Below are 20,922 nucleotides of genomic sequence, written 5' to 3' on the forward strand. Positions count from 1 at the left end.
ACTGAGCTGGGAATTGAACCCAGTATGTTACTAGGGTATTCAAAGCTACTTACTTGTAGTCTCGTCCTGTAAGTCTCTTTGGTATTTCCCTAACTACAGTGTTCATTACTCGTTCATCACAATTAATATTCTCCTTCCGTATATTTGCCTTCCATTGTCAAGGCCATGATTTCTTTCGTGGCACTGGGATTTCGCTATCTAAATCTTCCATTAGCACTTCCAGTAACAACTTCCGCTGCTTCAGAGCATGCATCAACTAGAGATCTGATCAGCTGCCAGCAAACAAAACCGACTGCTTGGAGCCTTTTCTCGTCATCATATCCAAGGTCTTCGCTTCCCGCCATCTGAGAGTTGCTGTGCAGCGCTACACTCGTCTGTTGTAATTCTCAAATAGCAGCAGTCGTGTATGGCCGCGTGCCTTTCGTAACAACACAAGTCTTATACTTGTGTAGTTTTGTAACTAACACCATAACACAGGCAAAATATTCGAAACTTGTGGTGATATGACCATCATTAGTTAGAGCTCAGCAAGACGAACACCGTGATGCATCTCATATAGTGTCAAAACGGTTATGACATTCAGGGTTCAGTTCATAAAGTGATCAATGACGTTCTCGTTGTTGTTAGCTTCATAGAAGGTATATTTTTCTCAGAAATAATAGGAAAATCAAACTCGATTTCAGGAATCGGAATACTTACACACACTTCGAAGGTACTCATTCTGAAGTTCTGATTTACAACAGGCTAGGTGCCGCAAAAGATTTTCGAAGACTCAAAACGTGCTACGTACTTTAGTAGATTACATTAGGACCAAGTCTAGAATGGACGTCTCTTTGTGCTATAGTGTTACAAAGAAAAAAAACTCTCGAAGAACATAGGAGGCATAGGAAATTAAATGTTACTCCATATTGTTGCTACCATTCTTCTGTAATGAAAACTAATGGACTGAACAGTGGTGTTGGTGTGATGTACACCCCGTGGTGAACCGACAAATATCAACATTTTTGAATTTTAATACGACTTAATGTTTCATTTGACAGAGATAGTTTCTTTTCTCTCTCTCTCTCTCTCTCTCTCTCTCTCTCTCTCTCTTTTTTTTTTTTTTTTTTTTTTTTTTTTTTTTTTTTTTTTTTACGGCCTTGTAAGATAATTTGAGAGAGAGACGTCGGTTGCTCATTTCCGTATGTCAACCAAACTTCAAACTGTGTAACTGAACTGCATAGCCGGCCGGGGTGGCCGAGCGGTTCTAAGCGCTGCAGTCTGGAACGGCGATACCGCTGCGGTCGCAGGTTCGAATCCTGCCTCGGGCACGGATGTGTGTGATGTCCTATGTCCTTAGGTTAGTTAGGTTTAAGTAGTTCTAAGTTCTACGGGACTGATGATCTCAGCAGTTAAGTCCAATAGTGCTCAGAGCCATTTGAACCATTTTTGAACTGCATAACAGTGATTTCTACGCGGTCGCGGCAGTCATGTTCGGTTGTAAATGCCGTGATCCTGTATCAGATTAACGCCATTTCTGAGGCCACGTAAGCTTACTGAGCTCTGGATGACATACTTTACTTACGTACTCACCATATCCCTTTAATCAAAACATAGAAAATCATATGATTATATTCCTCGCTAAACAGTTGTCACTTTCTCTAGTAACCTATTGTATATTCAACGCAAAGTGACTCTTCTCTGCCTGCCCAGGATTCAGTTTACTATGGAAAAAGCTCGATTACGTTTCCATTCATACAGAGTTAACTGAAAACGATAAGTAGTACGCCACCAAATCTGCGTTTAAAGTCCAGCTTCTCCTTTTAACAGAGACTTCAAACAACAGTGAACTCCTGTTATGGAAACTCACCACAGATGCATTAAGTAAAGGAATAAAAATAATAAGCTGGTCACAGTCGCTATCATTAACATTGTCAGATATCTACTTAGGAAACTAATTGATTCTACTAAAACACTTTCTGTTGCGTATAGATATTTAATAATAAATAATAGCTTAATAGTAACTTTCAGTAGTGTAACTCTGGCAAAGTTTGCGTCTCGTACATTGCGGAATTTCTTTTTATCCTTTCGTCATGTGCGACGTGTTTCTCGCAACTTCCTGTCAAAAATGGTTCAAATGGCTCTGATCACTATCGGGCTTAACTTCTAAGGTCATCAGTTCCCTAGAACTTAGAACTAATTAAACTTAACTAACCTAAGGACATCACACACATCCATGCCCGAGGCAGGATTCGAACCTGCGACCGTAGCGGTCGTGCGGTTGCACACTGTAGCGCCTAGAACCGCCCGGCCGGCAGCTTCCTATCTCTCTGACGCCATCGTCCTCTGTTGCTTGCTGCGCGAACAGTTGGTCTGTCATCTTCACAGGCAGTCTGCTTTTTCTGTTAGAGATGGATCCTGTCAGCATCCATTTCGAACGAATTACGTCGAACATTATATGTCACCAAAATGTTGCTCCGGAAGGTAGCCGGAAACATGTTGTTTCTGTTAGAGACAGCCTTTTCAAAGATAACGGTTACTCTCCATAACAGATCAGTACAGCGCTAAGGAGGAAGAAACGTCAAGAAGATAAGGAGCTGTTCAAGTCCAGAGCATTCCTTCCATACGTCGGCAACCTAACCTTTCGTTTAAAACAGGCAGGATCATAAGGAAACATAGGATTAGTGCTTCGGTAAAGGACAATCTAGGACTGTGGAAGGCTGGAATTTACAAAATGCCTTACCACTATGGCAAAGCTTACGTAGGTCAGGCTCTACGCACAGTACATGAAACATGTTTTGAACATGAGCGCCACGTTTGCCTTTCGCAGCCTAGTAAGTCGGCCGTACTTGAACACTGTATTGCCACAGGACACTTTATGGATTATTCTGCCAAAAAAATCTTGGCCCCGGAGAGATCGTTTTAGGATTTAGTAATTAAGGATGAGCCTTGCGCGGCTCGTGTTCATGCCGTTTATTACTTGTCGCTTTGTCTTTACGATACTGTGGCCTCCTGCTTATTCGATTTACTGGCGTCACTAAGTTTCTGGCTTGCCTGCCCGTGGGTGGCAGCAGCAGCGCTTATCGATAGTGCACTGTCGTACTATCTCTGGAGCGACCGCTAGTATTTCCGGGTCGTCGTGTGTCTTCAGTAGGGGACGGAGCCCCAGTGAGGCGCGGACAGCTATGACATGCTGACGGCCGGCCACACACATGAACCGACGGAAGTAGATTGTCGCGGGAACGACCGCCGGTTGGTCGTTCTGTTGGTCGTCTCATCGGACGACGTGTATTTGGCCGCCGACCGCTTGTGGAAACTCTCTCTGTGTGTGACTTGTCATTTCTCCTTGTTCCACGGTGATTGGTTTTAGGATTGTCGGAGTTCTTGGTGCCAGTGTTTACGTGGAACTGTGTGTAGCTTCTGTGATTTCCGTTGAGCAGATGAATGCTGTATGCGTACTGGAGTAGCCAGTCGGTCGGTTGCAACAGAGCAGCCAGGAAGTCTCCGCGGCGTGAGGTCAGGCGATCTTCGTCCTCGCTGACATTTTCGGTTGTTGTGCCGTTGGTCGGGTGGAAGGGAATTGATTATGGTGTTGGTTGGTTCGTCAGCCGTCCCTAGGTCGTGCTGCCACCCGATTATTTAGTGTTACGCTTGCCTGTCTGTCTCGCCTAAACTGTTCTCAGAGCTTCCTCCCCACTTGGAACACTTCTGAGCATCGCCGTTATGTTGTGATTGTCATTTTCTTTTGTCGCTAGTACTATGCAAGGCCTTCAGCTGTGTATTAATTTAGTCTGTTCTATGTTCAGTATATGGCCTTCAGCCGACGTTATGTGAAGTTTTTGGACAACATGGTTGTAGAGAGAAGCAGTGATTAGTATGATTTTTTGAATTATTGCTTATGTGAAGTGTTTCAAGATTAGGCCTTAAGCCGTGTTTTAATTAAAATTCTTGTTTGCTCTGTATTTACGCCTTCAGCCGCGTTTGTTTCAAAATCTGTGGCTTTTAGGCGTAATGTGTAAATTCCTGTCTGTAAGGTTTCTCTTTACTTATCTTGAATTCTAAAAATGGCTTTCAGCCGTACTGTGTAAATGCTTATGTTGAGGTATGTATTTTGAATAATTGTTTGGGCCTTAAGCCGCCAAGATATTTCAAGTTTTCTTAAGATGGTTTTGTGTTGTACTGTGTAAATGCTTGTCTTTAAAGGTTCCATTTTATTATATTGAAATATTATTGGGCTTTCAGCCGAGGAATTAATGTAAATTTTCCTTAATAGGGCTTTTAGCCGAATTTGATAAATCTTTGCCTTTTAAAGAATTTCCTTTGCTGATCTGAAATATTATTTGGCCATTTAGCCGAGAAGATATTATAATTTTACGTAACTAAGGCCTTCAGCCGTTTCTTTAAATCCTTGTGTTTTAAAATGAACTATTTAAACTTCATTATTGAGAAGTTACTTGGTCCCTCAGCCGTGAACTGATCCTTGTTGTGGCCTGCGAATCCAGATTTCAAAGGAGGTCTTATAAATCTCGACCACGGTTTTCAAAGGGACAAGGCTTGGAACCCTTTGATCTCTTTAATTTCTTCTGAGAGAAAACATTTTACTCATAATAATACGTCTGACGACATCTTACGTTATCTTTAGTGCCACGAGCAGGGGCCCGACATGTATTATTTCTCGTTCAGCTACAGGCAAAGCATGATACACTTACAAACATCAACATAAAAATTTAAATTAACATTAACAATGATTTACAATAAAATTTTCAGGGTTTCCAGCCACAAAAGTGCTCGGTCACTTATCACATGTATGTCCATCAGATTTCCTCCCTTAAGTCCGTGTACGTCGCACTCAACTATATGCTGCATGGTTTGACTCTCTCCGCACTCACAATTGGGGTCCTGGGAGAAACCCCACTTTTTCAACAAATATCCGCACCGACCAACACCTGTCCGCAGACGATTTAGAGTTACCCACACTCTACGTTGGAGTTGGAAGCCTGGAACTCGTTGAGATGGGTCCTCAATAAGGAAACTGTTATTCACTTTGCCTTCCTGCCATTGCTGTTTCCACAGGTTATCGATATCAATCTGTTGTTTTGAGTTCTTTCCAGAAGGGATTTCTTGACATCAATCTGTCAGGGGGAGGAGTTAGGTCCCTGAACTTTTCATTGTACCTCTGGATTGCTCTTTCACGTCTAATCGAGGGTGGTTCGATATTGGCAAGGACGGGCAGCCAAGGTTTCGGGGTGGGTCTTACTGTTCCTGTTATGAGCCTCATTGCCTCGTTAAGTTGCACATCAATATATCTGACATGCCTACTGCGGGCCCAGACGGGTGCGCAATATTCCGCTACACTATACAGAAGTGCCAGTGCTGATGTGCGTAGAGTTTCAGTGGAACATCCCCAGGTTGTTCCTGCCAGTTTCATTATGATGTTGTTTCTTGTTTTCATTTTTTGGGCGACTTCGTACAGGTGGCTCTTATATGTGAGAGTGCGATCTAGCTTAACACCCAGATATTTTGGCTTTCTATCGTTTTTCAACAATTTATCTTTTATTTGCACTTTTAGCTCACGATTTGCATCTTTGTTACACAAGTGCATTATTGATGCCACGGATTTAGTCGGATTTACTTTGAGGTGCCAGTTGTCATAATATTGTTGTAGTAGTTCCAGATCCCTGTTTAAAATTTCTTCCAGTTCTTCGAAAGTATTGGCGTGAGCCGCGATAGCGATGTCATCTTCATACATAAAAGAACGAGATTCCAGGTTTGGGATGTCCGCTATGTATAAATTGAAAAGGCATGGAGCCAGCACAGACCCTTGGGGGAGACCATTTTGTAGTGTCCTGTAGCTGCTTGTTTTCCCATTCAGAGATACCTTGAATCTCCTGTTTATCAACACATTTCTGACTAGATCTATGATCTTCTTGCATTTCACGACTTTTGACAGTTTATACAGTATCCCTTTTGTCCATACGGTGTCGTATGCTGAGGTGAGATCTAATAATACCATGCCCGTTTTCTTTTTGTTTTGGTAACCTCTTTCAATGAAAGTGGTTAGGGCGAGAACTTGGTCGCAACAATCTCTTCCTTTTCGAAAACCGCCTTGCTCTGGGGGAAGAGCAGCTTCTATTTTACTTTCTACTCTGCCTAGGATGACTCGTTCAAACAGCTTGTAAGTGGTGCACAATAAAGATATCGGTCTATAATCTTTAGCATTCTCTCCTGTTTTCCCTGGTTTCTGGATGGCTATGACTTTTGCGTTTTTCCATTGCTTTGGTAACCGGCTGGTATCTATGATATTAGAGAAAAGAGAAGACAGCCATGCTCTTCCCTTTGTCCCGAGGTTCTTCAAGAATTCTGGAAGAAGGCCGTCACAGCCAGCTGCTTTACCAGGTGACATTGTCTTTAGTGCTATATTTATCTCTTCTTGTGTTACCCAGTTCGCTAAACCTGCTTCCTCCTCGCTTGCATCTAGCTCTTCGTTCATCAGCTGGTGCAGTTCTTTTTTCTTCGAGGCGGAGGCATGGATTCTGGATGTTTGTAGTATAGAAGAGCATATCTTGTTAGGGGTCATTTTATTATTGATGTTCCGTCCCTTGAATTGTGCTCCGCCAAGTTTTCTCAGTAGACTCCAGCTCTTCTGTGAGGAGTGCGTAAAGTCCATTTGTTCCATCCGCTTTTGCCATCTCTGTTTGCGTTCCTCGTCCATAGCTCTTATGAGCTGTTCTCCAAGTTCTGGATTCTCTGTTTTGTTATATTCATCGAGTAGTTGTTCGCACTCCTTTGTCCAGCATGGGATGTATTCTTTCCGCGCTCCTCTTGGTATTGAGTTATGTGCCGCTTTAATAATTAACTTCGTAAATCTGTCGTAGTTAATAATAGATGGTGACAGCCTCGACGTGGCCTACCCCCCTAGTATCGTGCCGCACAACGATCGCATTGCGAGAAGAAAATCGAAATGCTCAGAACGAGCTGCGACACGAGAAGCAAATGTCACCACCAAACGGCGGCCGGACGTAGTAATACCTCCCGGCCCTCACAGGCGAAGTTACGCAAGAGAGCGAGACAAATGCCTCAGTTTCCCCGACATGTAGCTTCACCCTTACGCATGCGCCTGCACTCAGCCTATGGAACACTATTTTCAGATGGCGCGGACGTCGATAGAGGACGCTCCTGTGACGGTTGCCAATGCGCATGCGTCTCCGTGCCAACTTTTGCTATAAATCCGACACCGTCAATTCGCAGTCTCGGGTCATTCAGGTTGGAGCCCGGACAGTGTTTACTTGCGAGTAAGTGCGCTTCGTTTGTTACGGTCACGAGTTGCGTTCAGAATTATGTAGTAGTAGTGTCTGACTCGACGTTGATTTGTCGTTCGCCTCCTAAGGCACCGTTGTTTTTCGTACGTGTCCAGTTCCCACGGGAATTTATAGGCGACAGGATCTGCCAGGCTCGAAGCAACGTGAGCCAGGCCGAGGCAAATCGTGAATTTGGCCAAGGACAGGAATAGGTGGCTAGGCGACTCTTCAGCCGCCCCTTGGCGCGGGAGTGTGGCACCGGCCGATCGACAGCCATCCCGGCAACGGGTTAAGGACCGAAATCATCGTGCCGCCCTCCACATGTCAGCGATATGCACTGACAGTAATACCGATTCACGTGAACCCTGTCCTCAGCCTCTCGTGAGGGACCCTCTTCGTCATCCGGCGACTCCTATAGCCGCCTGGTGACAGACTTCTCAACCAGTGACGGTCACGCCATGTCAGCCACCAACACGTGGACGGCCCGTCAGGTGCTGTTTCGTCTACACCATCTCGTCAGCTCAAAGAGCCTTCTGGGGTCTCCGACCCTGTTCGGTCCCTCCCATGGTTAAAGTCAAAACATTCTTCCGCTCGAACTCATCGCAGCGGATTCAATTCTTTCGCACCTGCAGCAGCCGCGCCTGTTGGTGCCATGGACCAGGATAAGGGTCCCCCAACCGATTCCACTTCTCAGAATCCACTGCCACCACCAAAGGGATTCCTCCTATCGTAGTTCACAACCCCACGAACTACATTAAACTGAACTGCAACACTTTATTGCTGGACAAGGCCATGTTAGGTACTTGTAGGTACTTGTCAGATATAAAGGACAATTATGGCAAGTTCTCAACTTTGCGAAGTCGTGTGTTATGGACCACTAAACTCATCAGGCTTCTGTCGAAGGACAAAAATCGTTATCAAAGACCTTCCCTGTGAAGTTACAGAAACACATGTCAGGGATAAATTACTCCGTCTCATTTTCTTAAATTCTTTGATCCACCAACACAGCAAGAGGGACCCTGAGACCCGAAGGTTAATCCCTACCCCCACCTATGTTGTCTCCCTTATTAGGAGAGAGGCCGTCGACTGCATTTACCAACTCAGGTATCCCCTGTGCACCAAGGTGTGTACTGAATCATATTAAGGCGCAGCGGCCCCTCCATTGCCGAAGGTGTCAGCGTTCGCGACATACCAGCAATCACTACTCAGTGCCTTTTCGATGTGTCAAGTATGCGGCTCATATGCATTGGAGGACTGCAAACTCCCAGTCTCAGAAAAACCCTCAAGCGCCCACTGTCTGGGCACCATCTGAAAGGGTTGTCCTATATACCAGAAAGCTATGAAGTCTTCTCGCCCTCCTCGAAGGAAACCAAGAACTAACTGGCCACCACCGCCATCGCAGGACTGCACCTACTTCCACATCTTAAGGGTAAACCCGACGACTGTCAAACCACAGATGCTCAGGTGCCTACGACCATGTTCACCACTGCACCTCAGCCTACTCCTGCTCATCCATCTCTGGTGACGAATACCAACACCTACCACACAGAAAGATTGTCTGCAGCCTCTTCGTGTCCACCTGTTGAAGTGCCACAGTTCTCAACTGTGGCACCTTCTTCACCAATCACTACCCCCAACCCAGCCCACCACAAGGTCAAGCAGCCTACTCAAGGAACTCCCCCAGTGGTTGAGACATATGCTTCTTTCTGGAATGATGTGAGAGAGATCCTCCAGGTCATCTCTCTGTTTACACAGCCCCAAAACAGGATTGTCATTCGTAAAACTGCTCAAAAAATTCTTCGGTCCAAGGATGGGCTCACGTAGGTCATCGCCCTTGTTAATGGGCTCAGCCAGATTTTGTTATAATGGCTAATCGCCCACCACACAATCATCAGCCCCTTCACGGTATAGTTGTTTGTACTTTTAATGCTAATGTCATTAAACGTATGAAGACTGAACTGAACACATTTCTCTGTAACCAATATGTGGTTATCTTACTTGCCTCACAAGCCCACATGAAATCCGCATTTTCTGTGCACTGACCATCTCCAAGGTGGGGGCACGGCATTGTTCCTATGTAAGACACTCATCCATAATTACGAGGCTCTCCTACCACTAGAACATATAGAGACTAAAGCGGTCACAGTTCCTACCTGTCTTCATGCGATTACTTTTGCTGCAGCGTATTTGAGCCCTAACCTACCACTCCTTGAAGTGGATCTTTGTATGATGACATCATTTAACGAACTCACTATTGGGGCAGATTTCAAAGCCAAGCATCTGGCTTGGCATTCTTGCATTGCTAATCCCAAGGGCAGTCTCCTCCCTGAACTGGAAGGTCCTCTGGCACTGTCAGACTATAGCCCTCACACTGCCAACCATATACCAGTTCACTCCAACACCCAGCTGGACGTTCTGGATGTGGCCAGTTTCATTAACATTGTGGCACAGTTTTCGTTAAGGACTTTCCATGACCTGGCCACTGACCGTGACCCTGTGTTCCTGCACCTTACTGATGTCACTATCTTTAGATGTCCATTGTACCTTGACCATTACAGATTGGGACAAATTTTCCAGGATCCTCAACAAACCCACCAGGAAAAATCTTGACCTGACAACATCTACCAATTTGGTTAGCGCTGTTGATTACCTAATCACGAAAATCCAGAAGGAAAGAAAGGCCTCTACTTACATTGTCCCAAAAGCTTTAACCCCACTAGATGCCTTGCCTCCCCTATTGTGCAAACTAAAAATCCAGAAGAACTGGTACCACAGGCAGTGGAAGCAGTTTTGTAACCCTCAGAATAAGTGTCACATGAGGCATCTCCAACGTGAATTCTGCCACTGCCTGCCAACGGGAACAGAGCAATGGGATGTTAAAATGTCCATCTTTCTTCAATATAAACCACAATGGATTGTTGTCTGAGCCCAGTGGCACTCTGCAGTGAGGACCAACCATCTCATCCACACAGTGGATGGCTTAACTTATGATGCCCTCCATCTGGTAGAAGTTGTGGCCGATGCATTTGACGCCCAGAACCAGTTACTCGTCCAGCGCGTTACACCAGATGAACTCCAGGATGAACGCGATATTCTGGCGGCCATTACCACTTTCAGACACAGACCACTTCATACTGCCGCTCACGTTACGTTCGTGCAGGAGCCCAGCGGATTCTCCAGTGCAAGCGTGGGAAGTAGGCTTCATGTTTGGATGGCATCCTAAACGAACACCTCCATCAGCTCCCGCGCAAGCCACAGGTCTTATTTACCAGCATCCTGAACTTGTCTTACAACTGGCCTTTTTCCCCCACAATGGAAGCAGGCCAAACTGATAGTCATCTGCAAGCCCTCGAAGGATCCTGCAGTCCCTACTAACGACAGACTCATTAGCCTTCTGAATACCATGGCAAAGGTCCTAGAATCTTTAATCCTACTGCGCATATCCCAGCCTCTGGTGGCGGCTGCTCTTCCCACCTGTCGGCTGAACTCCAAGTTCTTGAGATCACAGAGCATGTCAGCAAGGGCTTTAACTCCACATTGTCGACACCAGCCACTTTCCTGGACCTGCAAAACATGTTGTCAAGATTTGGCAGGACAGTCTTATGTACAAAATGCTGACACAGACGACCATGCCAGATATCTATATAAAGATAGTGGATGATTTCCTCCACAATAGAACCTTTTTCGTTACTCAGCAAGGAAAGCTTACATAAGATGTTGATGGGTACCCCTCAAAGCTCTGTGTTGCCTCCCATGGTCTTTAACGTTTATGTTAATGATATGCCATTCCTCACATACTGCCACGTGGCCCAATACGCCGATGATACGGCGCTCTATACGACGGGCCGCAACATGGACCAGCTCATTGCTCAGCTCCAGAGGCAGCTGGGCGCGACAGTCCGTTGAAACAAGAGTGACCGCAATGCCACTAAAACTACAGCAGTCTAAATCACCTTGTGGTGCCAAATCCTCCGCCACAACATCACTATTGCAGGCGTCCAGGTCTCATGGCCCCCAGATACCAAATATCTAGCTGTGTGAATGGATAAAAAAACTGCTCTTCTATCGCCACACAGAATATGTCACCCAAAAAGGACAGACGCTGAAGAAAGCGTTTTACCCGCTCTTTAACAGCAGGAAACTAAACTTAGAAACCAAGCTCTGATTGTACCGGACAGCTGTCCACCCTTCCTTCATCTATGGCTCCTCTGCGTGGGCCACGATTAGTGATTCCCAGATGCAGACTCTCCGGCGCCTGCAGAATAAGGTGCCTCGATGGAGCCTGCATGCCCCTTCCCTCACGAGGGTTGTTGCCCTCCACGAGGAAACAAACATGGTAACTCGAAACGCGTCATTCGAGAGAAGGCAAGGCGTCTCTTTGGCAAGCTGGAAGCCGTGCACAACGTGGTCAATGGCGTACACTACACTGGCACTGCCATCCTGTTCCTCTTACTATCCTCGAGGAATAATATTCGGGCCATGGCTAACGATACCCATATAAAATGTCAGTCTTGATGTGACCACTCGATACGTGACATCCGTAACACGACCACCAACATCAGTAGCTATGCAGTTGCGTTCCCTTTTGCCTGCTACGGAGAACTTCCTCCGTTGGAGGGTGGTACAGGACTTCAAGTCCCATCAGCACGTCTCCAACGTCCACTCGAAAGATGTCATTGTTGGACAGAAAAATTTTACCCATTCACCATGACAGTAAGACCGAGATCCCCCGGTGACGCTGTATCCCAACCTACCATACCATACAAAAAAAAAAAAATAGATAGATAAATAAATATTGCATTTTCTAGTGGCGGACGCCTGAAGAGGGCTGAAGGATTGTCAGCCGAAAAATTGTGGTAAGAAGTCAAGATAATCTGGATGCAATCTCGAAGCCCCGTAGAATATTTAGTACTTATACAAATCCACATCAGACTTACGTCAGGTGACAGACACATCACACAACCTACGCATAGTCAGCCTAGCCTACAAAGGAAAAAGTAAGAACTTAGCTGAAGAGAATGAAATTGTGAATTTTACTGTCGCAAATGATATCCCGCAGTAATTACAGAGAACATCCAGAGAAGCAAACATTATTATACAAGCAGATTTGCTTACTTTCCATTAAGAATGTAGAAACGCTTATGTCATTGTTGGCAACCGTTCATGAGTTGTTTCAGTCGTTTCCTAACATTGAAACTGTGTGAACACTGTACAACTTCCTTAACACTGAGCTTTGTTTGTTTCGGTTTGACATGAATTCCCGTGTGCTATGGTATTAATAAAAGCAGATTATCTGACACGTTCATACAGTTTCAGATAATCTTATTACCATCGTTTTTCCAAAATTAAATTCTCTTCAACTTCGGTTGTAAATTTTGTGTAATTGTCTGGAATTAAAAAACAAATTGGGCCAAGTAGTTAATAAAAATTTTACGAAATTACTCATTTGCTTCTCTGGATGTCCTGGAAAACTATGCAGATACACGTATGGGACATGTTTTATTAGTTTCACCAGACCAATAACAACAAAATCAATGGAAATCGTGCTTTACTTTAACTTCGTACAGTTTTGCGATGGCTTCATATTAGCGTAGTTGCTAACTTTCAGGCAAATTTTTTTGTTAGCCGTAACACCGTAACTGAACATTTGCGGATCTATGTTTACATGGGCTTTGTTCTTTTGTTTTACTTGTAGAATAACATATTAAAATTTTTGCTTACCGTCGTGAATCAACCTGTATAATTCGCGAATGGTAAAAATACAAATATGTAAAATAACGGCGGGTTCCTGTATATCTTCAAATAAAATATTGTTTTCATTTTAGCTTATAAGTTTCTGTGACCTTTTTGTATTTTATCTTTTATTTCATCTTCTCAGAGCTGCTTCAATTTCAATTTCTGTCTTACATTGCCTTGCTTTCACTTCTTTCATCATATTAAAGAGCTTGTTCGACATAAAATTAGTGTTTATGCATCCACTTGGACTTGCTTCTACCGTTTTATGTGCTGCAGGTGACTGGATTTGACTGTCAAATGGTCCACCTGCCCCCACTTCCTCCTGAAAGGTATTATCCGTAATCCCTCCTTCCGTTGTGTCTTCTGTAGTTGACATCTTTCTTTCTATTAATCTCCTCCAGAAAACATGAACTTATGCACTTGCTTCTTCTAATCTGAAGACTGTCGAACTCGTCTAAGGTAGATAAAAAAAGCGTTCTGCACCGCTGATATGTAGCTTAATTATACCCCTTACTAATCTTTTTCTTGCTAATCAGCCGCCGCTTTCTCTGGTAACTCGCTGTATCTCCCCAAGTAAAGTAATTCTTTAGTATCTTCCCATAATTCGTTCTAATGTCGTCAAAGAGCTACTACTTTTACACACGTAGGATTTTAACTGGAACCCATATGTATTGGACGATCAAGACTTCATACGCCCATATACGCTTTCATTCATATACCACAAATACATAAAAAATGGTTCAAATGGCTCTGAGCACTATGGGACTCAACATCTGTGGTCACCAGTCCCCCAGAACTTAGAACTACTTAAACCTAACTAACCTAAGGACATCAGACACATCCATGCCCGAGGCAGGATTCGAACCTGCGACCGTAGCGGTGACCCAGTTCCAGACTGAAGGCGCCTAGAACCGCACGGCCACACCGGCCGGTCCGCAAATACATTAGACAGAAACATACCACATATACATAAACAGATCTGATACAGAAATCAAAATTAACCGTACAATATTATAAGTAAGAGCCAAAAACGTAACTTAAAATTACGTTCTGTGCTTAATGTTAATTGTAAGTTGAGATGGCTTGTAACAGTTGAAATATATATTATTTTGATCACGAGGTTAACAAGTTTTTAATTATTACAATGCACTTTGTAAGTCAAAGTTAAGGCTTAAAAGAAAACACTGGCCGGGTTCCCGGGTTCGATTCCCGGCGGGGTCAGGGATTTTCTCTGCCTCGTGATGGCTGGGTGTTGTGTGCTGTCCTTAGGTTAGTTAGGTTTAAGTAGTTCTAAGTTCTAGGGGACTTATGACCACAGCAGTTGAGTCCCATAGTGCTCAGAGCCATTTGATTTTTGAAAACACTGGTGCTAACTTCCAGTCATCCAACACGAGTATGTCGATGAAGCCAAATCCAGCTTCATGATTCCCCTAAGCAAATGTATTTTTGCTTGTGTCTGTATAACGATTTAAGAAAGTTCTACAAGCCAGAAAATTTAATCATTCACAGCATCGTAATAAGTATGTTCAACTGGTTACAGTCGCTAGCATTTCCACTGCCAAATCGCTCTTTAGGATAATAATTCATTTCACTTGACTACTTCCTGTTGAAGAACTGTTCGCAAAATGTGTATACGATCATACACCAGCTTACGAAAATTGGTGTCGCACAGGGACTCGACCTCACATTTTCGCTTATTGCTTATTGGTAACTTCCATATGTCACAGTGATTGTGTCTCATGTTTGCACACATTTTCATGTGATTCCCAAACAGGCAGGCCGGCCGAAGTGGCCGTGCGGTTAAAGGCGCTGCAGTCTGGAACCGCAAGACCGCTACGGTCGCAGGTTCGAATCCTGCCTCGGGCATGGATGTTTGTGATGTCCTTAGGTCAGTTAGGTTTAACTAGTGCTAAGTTCTAGGGGACTAATGACCTCAGCAGTTGAGTCCCATAGTGCTCAGAGCCATTTTTGAACCAAACAGGCAGAGACGTTGTTGGTTCAAATGGCTTAACATCTGAGGCCATCAGTCCCCTAGAACTTAGAACTACTTAAACCTAACTAACCGAAGGACATCACACACATCCATGCCCTAGGCAGGATTCGGACCTGCGACCGTAGCGGTCGCACCGTTCCAGACTGAAGCGCCTAGAACCGCTCGGCCACACCGGCCGGCAGACTTTGTTGTTCTCGTCATCTTCAGGTTTGCAGCGTCGTTATTTTATATATTTTGTACAGTGCTATACAACTGATAGTCACCTATCTCTCGTGGCTTGTCCCCTTTCTTGCCTAATTCAACATTTTTTCGTTATGTTTCCAAGTGGTGACGGCCAGTTAGGTCAGTGGAGTTACGAAATCTGGAATAAGAGCTTTGACTTTATTTAAATAGGTACTGGGTGACGGGGGCGCCAATCGTATTATTTAATAGTTGAATTTTACCTTTATTATCAGCGCCATTTGCGAGATACGAGCGATCAGCTATGAAATTATAATAAATAGAGTTATGTCGGAGGCGAACCTCTTAAACTGACCACAAACAGGGCTATATCATATTTTCCTCTATAAACTGCCTATTGTAAGATAGACTTCTTTAATGAATTTTGGTGACATGTCCACCACTCAACCCTGGCACCTCACACAGTGTCCGACGGACTTGCATGCATGGCGGCAGTAATCAAAGGCGCTCAACTCTTTTCGGTCTCATAACTTCGTCTTTGCTCTTCCTTGCTCATTATTTGAGCCGTGCGTGGCTCGTCTTCCCGCCATCATGTATTTTACACCCTGTTTTTAACGCACTTCCACCTCACTACGTTAATTTAAATTACTCCTGTCACTGAGTTGCTGCTTTGCCTGACCGTGACCGGCGCCAGCTTCGCGTGTCAATATATCCCCTCTCGTAGTATCTTTGCTCGACTGCTATTACTTCCCTGTCGTTGTCTGTCGTAAGGCAGTTCGGGTCACGAGTTCGGGCTGACAGTCAATTGGAACGCGTCTGGAGCGCAGTCCGGACCTGCCAGTCGGAGAGTGGCAATACGGTACTAGTGCAGTCGGGTTGGAGCATCAGTGAAATTCTGATTCGACATGGCTCGCCCGACCATTGCCGCCACGCATCACTTGAGCCGGGCCACGGTCTTGGTGGATCGTCGGTTGGTCGTCCTACGGGACGACGCGTTTTGGCTCGCCGATCGTTCATGAGTCGGCAGTGAGTGTTTGTGTGTGTGTGTGTGTGTGTGTGTGTGTCCGCATCGACTCCCTATTTGTCTTTGTGCGTGCTTAGCTACCTATTGGTATCATTCAGGACTTCGTGCAACTGCTTGTGAGCTTGCGTATGTAGTTGGTGTTATTTCCGCAGACGACTATTTTTAGATGTTGTCAGCATTCTGAGAGGAGTCGGTCGGTTGCTGCGGACCAGAAAGTTACCTCCGCGCGGTGCAGTCGCTGGGTCCGCTGGCGGTCCCTGCGCAGTGTCGGAGCGTGTGTGGAGCTGTCCGATCGCTACGAGCTTTGTGTTTCACCGACCCAGGACGCCAAAGTTGAGTAGTGGTTCCAACTAGCCAAGCCACGTCCATTCCTGTTGTGTGGTTCGTTTCGGTGGTTCGCTGTTGTGGAGGCTTTCTTCTGAGGAACGCCGCATGTTTCTATTGCTGAAATTTAGCCGCCATGTGGTGCAATTATATTGTTTGACATTAAAAGTAACGGTCTTTGTTCAGTTATCAGAAGGTGTCACCAGTGTTTGATATCGATTTATCGTTTCCGCGAGTTTTCACACCGGTGCGCTGTCGTGCTCTGCACTAGAGCGGATTTACGTTTGCGCACGCGCAGTGGACCTACAGGCGGCGTACAAAGGAGCCGCAGCTGCGGCTTGGTTTCAGTTCCGCAGAGTTGGTGCGACGGCTTACTCATCTGAATACGGCTGCCAGGTGGATCGCCGAAATGTAGTGTCAAGATGCCGGTATGTTCCGCCTGGAAGCTCGATGTGAATATCATCAACTACTACGCCGGAAACGTTTACAGAGCCGCAAAGTATGCGGGTCCTGAGGATCTACCACAGCGCATGAATGTATCACAGAACATGACAGCACAGGTCTTAGTGCTAGTGGCCGTCTCCGGCAGGGAACGAATTGCCATTTCACACGAACCGTGCGTTTAAATACGTTAAGATCTCGATAAAACATGACAAATTTAATACCTTTAATGGGTACCTTTTCATTGACATATTGATTTGCGTATACTTGGAAGGAGAGACAGCATTGGTCGTATATTTTTGTTTATTATCGCAAAATCGATTTTCAGTCACTTAGTGACCATCTTCAGTGCTGTAATTATAACTTAAATTAGTAAGCACTGGTGTCAATAAGCTTATGGCGATCACATAGAGTCTATGTGATCGCCGTAAGCTTATTGACACCAGTGCTTACTAATTTAAGTTATAATTACAGCACTGAAGATGGTCACTAAGTGACCGAAAATCGATTTTGCGATAATAAACAAAAATATACGACCAATGCTGTCTCCTTCCAAGTATACCCATTATCTGGTCGTAGTGCACAGGACACTACGGAGTCGCCAATCAATATTGATTTGCCATGGGCTCTGCAAGCAGGCGAGCATTTGTGTTGTATTACAAGCAAGGTTTCTAGCGTGACGTCACAAGTACTTCTCGTGGATACCGCTCAGTACCAACCGACTTCTACCTTGGCCACATAGTAATCGCAACAGGCTCCTCTGATATCGATGCCAGAGGCGTTCCTGGATCGGCTTAAGGCAATTGTGGGCCTAAAAGCCGGCCGCGGTGGTCTCGCGGTTCTAGGCGCTCAGTCCGGAACCGCGCGACTGCCACGGTCGCAGGTTCGAATCCTGCCTCGGGCATGGATGTGTGTCATGTCCTTAGGTTAGTTAGTTTTAAGTAGTTCTAAGTTCTAGGGAACTGATGACAACAGATGTTAAGTCCCATAGTGCTCAGAGCCATTAGAACCTTTTTTTTTTTTTTTGGGCCTAAAACGAAAGGATAAGGGAAAAACGCGGATAACCAGAAATACACTGCTCTAACAGGTAACTGCTATTAATCATATTTATGGAACACACAAAATGTCACACCTTAAAGTCCACTGCATTGTTATCGTTTCCTTGCCAGAAACAATGGGCCCCAAATCATCAATATTTAGCTGTCAGGGCAGGAGTTAGACAAAGAAACAGAACAGATGTCGTCCGCTGACACCACGTGATTGTAGAGCCCCCGCATTTACCTGAACTTGAATCGGAATGTGTGTGTGAAATCTTATGGGACTTAACTGCTAAGGTCATCAGTTCCTAAGCTTACACACTACTTAACCTAAATTATCCTAATGACAAACACACACACCCATGCCCGAGGGAGGACTCGAACCTCCGCCGGGACGAACCGCACAGTCCATGACTGCAGCGCCTTAGACCGCTCGGCTAATCCTGCGCGGCGAACATGAGTCGGAAAAAAAAGTAAATGTTTCAAGAATGTCTTATTGTGCAGTTGCGATCCGACATCGTCTTCCGACGGTAAAACGTATGTCATGCGTATGATGGAATATTCTGAATGCTAATATTCCTTCTAATTGCAACAGACTACGTCAGGATTACCTTTTTATTTTTATAAAAACGATTAGCCTATGTACAGAAGTCAGCAGACTGGGTAATATCCACCTGTATGTGTTTAAAATCTAATTTCTATGAAGTCTCGTTGGAGAGCTACGTATGTTGAAAATTTTCGTAGGTGGATGCAGTACGCTCCTGGAAGCTATCTGTGTTTGTGTTTCCGATGACATAAATGCGATTCCTTAGATCTCTGCACAAAAAGAAATGTTGTAGTGTTCAATCGGACGATGATGCGGGCCTTTAATGAGAACCACGGCGTTCTAACCATAGTCCAGGTAATTTGTTGTTCGGTTCTTTACAGCCTGTTGATGACCATCTTACTGCATCCTCATATGGTGTGTAACATTTAGACAGAGATTTTCAAGGAGAACACCTAAACTGTCGGGGAAAGCTTGGCACATCTCACCTGCCGCAGCATCTGTGAAGTAGTGTGGACTAATGATTTCGTGTCCATACATTTCAGACCAGCGCCTTTGACGATCGACATGTCGTACTCACCTTGCATTGTTTGAGACGTACTTATACTTGTTACAGGACTATACTAAATCGTAATTTGTGAACATGGATTCATTCATCAGAAAACTTAACACTTTATAAGGTCTATTCGCAGAAAGCAACGCTCCATTCGAAATCATTCGAATGCAGCTCTTATATCAGGTGGCACGTGCGATACATGTGAATGGGTACTACTTGCCACACACGTGCCGCGCAGATAACAGCGACGGCAGCAACTTCTCGTAAGCTGCCATAAGGGTAGCGGTGTATTGCAGGTAAAAGAAACTCCTTGCTTACCGGGTGTTCTCAAACATGTAAGAGCTTAACGGCTGATGGGGCTATATCTCACGGTGTGGCATGGTTGCTTTCGTGGCGTCGTGTTGACATTCACGAAGCATCAGCAACTTGCCAACTTACTCGTTGGATGTATGTGTTATGTTTATTGTACGTCATTATCTGCAACAGAGAGAATCTAGCACAAGTATGCATTCTGATCTGCTTTTTTTTATGGATTCTGTGGTGTTGCCAGCAGAACGAGGTCTGAAGCGACAATTGATACCTCACGATGTATCCACATGTCAGCACAGTAGCCGCTAAAAGCAGCAATCGATCGGAGACGTCGCAGTATACACGTCCCTACGCAGTATACACGCCCCTACGCCACCGCAGCCGGAGAGTTATGCCCGAGCACAGTGCCGCTTTGTCCAGTCTCAGTGACCTCTTGTAATCATCGTTAACTGTGAGAGTACCGTCTTAGGACAAATCTGGCTGTGAGCGAATAGAACAGTATAAAGCTAAGAAAATTTCACTCTGATGTGAAACTATCGTTCTGCCAGGAACGAAGTGCTAAACCTAGTGTCAGCGACAGTACCAGATACATGAAATCTGTCTGCACACTAATTCCTTTAAAAGTTAAGTATATACTTTACTCATGTTTTAATAAATTACTAATAATCTATGTGTGCGTTGTAGTATCTGCTCGGCATCCTCCTGAAGTAATCTAGTTGCTGCACCACACCAGACATTCTTCAGTCTAATCAAACGGTACTTCAAACTGTACATCGAGCAGGCCTGTCCCCCGTGACACGGGCAACTGCGTGTTGCATTCACCCCTAAGACTTTCAAAGTTTCTGTCTCCCTAACTGAAATTTGATTTAGACAGAATCGTTTTAAATGTATTGACCTTTTTTTGTTATCAAACTTCTAACGGCTTGGATGCGGCCCACCAAGAATTCCTCTCCTGTGCCAATCTCCTCATCTGATAGAAGCACTTGCGATGTACGTCCTCAGTTATTTGCTGGTTGTATTCCGGTTTCTGTCTTCGTCTACAGTTTTTACGCTCTACAGCTCCCTCTAGTACCACGGAAGTTATTACTAGGGTAATCCCAAAAGTTAAGTCTGCTATTTTTTTTATAAGTACACAGACGTGTTTATTTCTACAATGGTTTACATCAGTTTAAAGCTTGAACATTTAACTATTTTTCTGTCTATGCATTTTTGTAGACGCTGTGGCAGTTTTTATATGCCCTTGTCGTACCATCTCACCGCCAGCTCCGCGGCTTTGGCGAAGACGGATGCTGCCACTGCCGTGATTGTTGCTTGGTCTCAGGTGTAAAGTTGTACGCCCAGGTTTCGTCACCTGTGACCATTGAGTCCAGAAAGTTGTCCTGTTCGGCTGCAAGGCGGTGAAGAAATGCGCGGGAAGCATCAACTCGTTGCCGCACGCCTTCCTATAGTTCAATGTTTCCGTTAAAATTCTGTGAGCGGCGCCTCAGGAAACCTCAGTAAC

The sequence above is a fragment of the Schistocerca piceifrons genome, chromosome 2 (genome assembly GCF_021461385.2).
Source record: "Schistocerca piceifrons isolate TAMUIC-IGC-003096 chromosome 2, iqSchPice1.1, whole genome shotgun sequence".
Taxonomy (NCBI): domain Eukaryota; kingdom Metazoa; phylum Arthropoda; class Insecta; order Orthoptera; family Acrididae; genus Schistocerca; species Schistocerca piceifrons.